This window comes from Eucyclogobius newberryi, unplaced genomic scaffold (assembly GCF_026437365.1).
Source record: "Eucyclogobius newberryi isolate DKJ021-1_F unplaced genomic scaffold, fEucNew1.0.hap1 SCAF_79, whole genome shotgun sequence".
In the NCBI taxonomy this organism is placed as follows: domain Eukaryota; kingdom Metazoa; phylum Chordata; class Actinopteri; order Gobiiformes; family Gobiidae; genus Eucyclogobius; species Eucyclogobius newberryi.
The window spans coordinates 357,501-360,000 of NW_027316489.1; positions in this window are offsets into that span (position 1 = coordinate 357,501).

Genomic DNA, 2,500 nt, shown 5'->3' on the forward strand with positions numbered 1-2,500 from the left:
TATAGTGTACTATACTATGATGGTCAGATCACCTCCAGGCCCCAGGGGAGTGCTTTTCTGGGGTCAAACAGTGCACTGATGATGGGGGATTATTTCATTTTGCTCATTTTGGTGTTTTTTCACATTTTAACCCATTTTCACCCCTTTTGCTCACAACTTCGTACTACGGCCCGGAAAAACGACAGAGTCGATGGGTATAGTGTACTATTGCCGAAAAACGACAGAGTCTTTTCGGGTATAGTGTACTATTTCGGTTTTTGCACTAAGTCCCTCAGGGGTATAGTGTACTATACTATGATGGTCAGATCACCTCCAGGCCCCAGGGGAGTGCTTTTCTGGGGTCAAACAGTGCACTGATGATGGGGGATTATTTCATTTTGCTCATTTTGGTGTTTTTTCACATTTTAACCCATTTTCACCCCTTTTGCTCACAACTTCGTACTACGGCCCGGAAAAACGACAGAGTCGATGGGTATAGTGTACTATTGCCGAAAAACGACAGAGTCTTTTCGGGAATAGTGTACTATTTCGGTTTTTACTCTAAGTCCCTCAGGGGCATGGGGTGCTATACTATGATGGTCAGATCACCTCCAGGCCCCAGGGGAGTGCTTTTCTGGGGTCAAACAGTGCACTGATGATGGGGGATTATTTCATTTTGCTCATTTTGGTGTTTTTTCACATTTTAACCCATTTTCACCCCTTTTGCTCACAACTTCGTACTACGGCCCGGAAAAACGACAGAGTCGATGGGTATAGTGTACTATTGCCGAAAAACGACAGAGTCTTTTCGGGAATAGTGTACTATTTCGGTTTTTACTCTAAGTCCCTCAGGGGCATAGGGTGCTATACTCTGATGGTCAGATCACCTCCAGGCCCCAGGGGAGTGCTTTTCAGGGGTCAAACAGTGCACTGATGATAGGGGATTATTTCATTTTGCTCATTTTGGTGTTTTTTTTTTTTTTTTTTTTTTTTTTTTCACATTTTAACCCATTTTAACCCATTTTGCTCACCCCGCACTCTGCCGCATATGAGGCCGGGGAAGGGCCACTCTGGCTGGGCATGGCCTCCGCTGAGCACCCCCTGGAGCCACTGGAGCCCCCGGAGGCCCTCCAGAGCCACCCCCCACTGTCCCCAGACTCACCCGGGGGAAGGGCCACTCTGGCTGGGCATGGTCTCCACCAAGCAGCCCCTGGAGCCCCCGGAGCACCTCCAGAGCCACCCCCCACTCTCCCCAGACTCTGCCCGGGGAAGGGCCACTCTGGCTGGGCATGGCCTCCACCGAGCACCCCCTGGAACCCCTGGAACCCCCGGAGGCCCTCCAGAGCCACCCCCCACTCTCCCCAGACTCACCCCGGGGAAGGGCCACTCTGGCTGGGCATGGTCTCCACCAAGCACCCCCTGGAGCCCCCGGAGCACCCCCAGAGCCACCCCCCACTCTCCCCAGACTCACCCCGGGGAAGGGACACTCTGGCTGGGCATGGTCTCCACCAAGCACCCCCTGGAGCCCCCGGAGCACCTCCAGAGCCACCCCCCACTCCTCCAGACTCACCCCGGGGAAGGGACACTCTGCCTGGGCATGGCCCCCACTGAGCACCCCCTGGAACCCCTGGAGCCCCCGGAGCACCTCCAGAGCCACCCCCCACTCTCCCCAGACTCTGCCCGGGGAAGGGCCACTCTGGCTGGGCATGGTCTCCACCAAGCACCCCCTGGAGCCCCCGGAGCACCCCCAGAGCCACCCCCCACTCTCCCCAGACTCACCCCGGGGAAGGGCCACTCTGGCTGGGCATGGCCTCCGCCGAGCACCCCCTGGAGCCCCCGGAGCACCCCCAGAGCCACCCCCCACTCACCCCAGACTCACCCCGGGGAAGGGACACTCTGGCTGGGCATGGCCTCCACCAAGCACCCCCTGGAGCCCCTGGAACCCCCGGAGGCCCTCCAGAGCCACCCCCCACTCTCCCCAGACTCACCCCGGGGGAGGGCCACTCTGGCTGGGCATGGTCTCCACCAAGCACCCCCTGGAGCCCCCGGAGCACCTCCAGAGCCACCCCCCACTCCTCCAGACTCACCCCGGGGAAGGGACACTCTGGCTGGGCATGGCCCCCACCGAGCACCCCCTGGAGCCCCTGGAGCCCCCGGAGCACCCCCAGAGCCACCCCCCACTCTCCCCAGACTCACCCCGGGGAAGGGCCACTCTGGCTGGGCATGGCCTCCGCCGAGCACCCCCTGGAGCCCCCGGAGCACCCCCAGAGCCACCCCCCACTCACCCCAGACTCACCCCGGGGAAGGGACACTCTGGCTGGGCATGGCCTCCACCAAGCACCCCCTGGAGCCCCTGGAACCCCCGGAGGCCCTCCAGAGCCACCCCCCACTCTCCCCAGACTCACCCCGGGGGAGGGCCACTCTGGCTGGGCACCGTCTCCACCAAGCACCCCCTGGAGCCCCCGGAGCACCTCCAGAGCCACCCCCCACTCCTCCAGACTCACCCCGGGGAAGGGACACT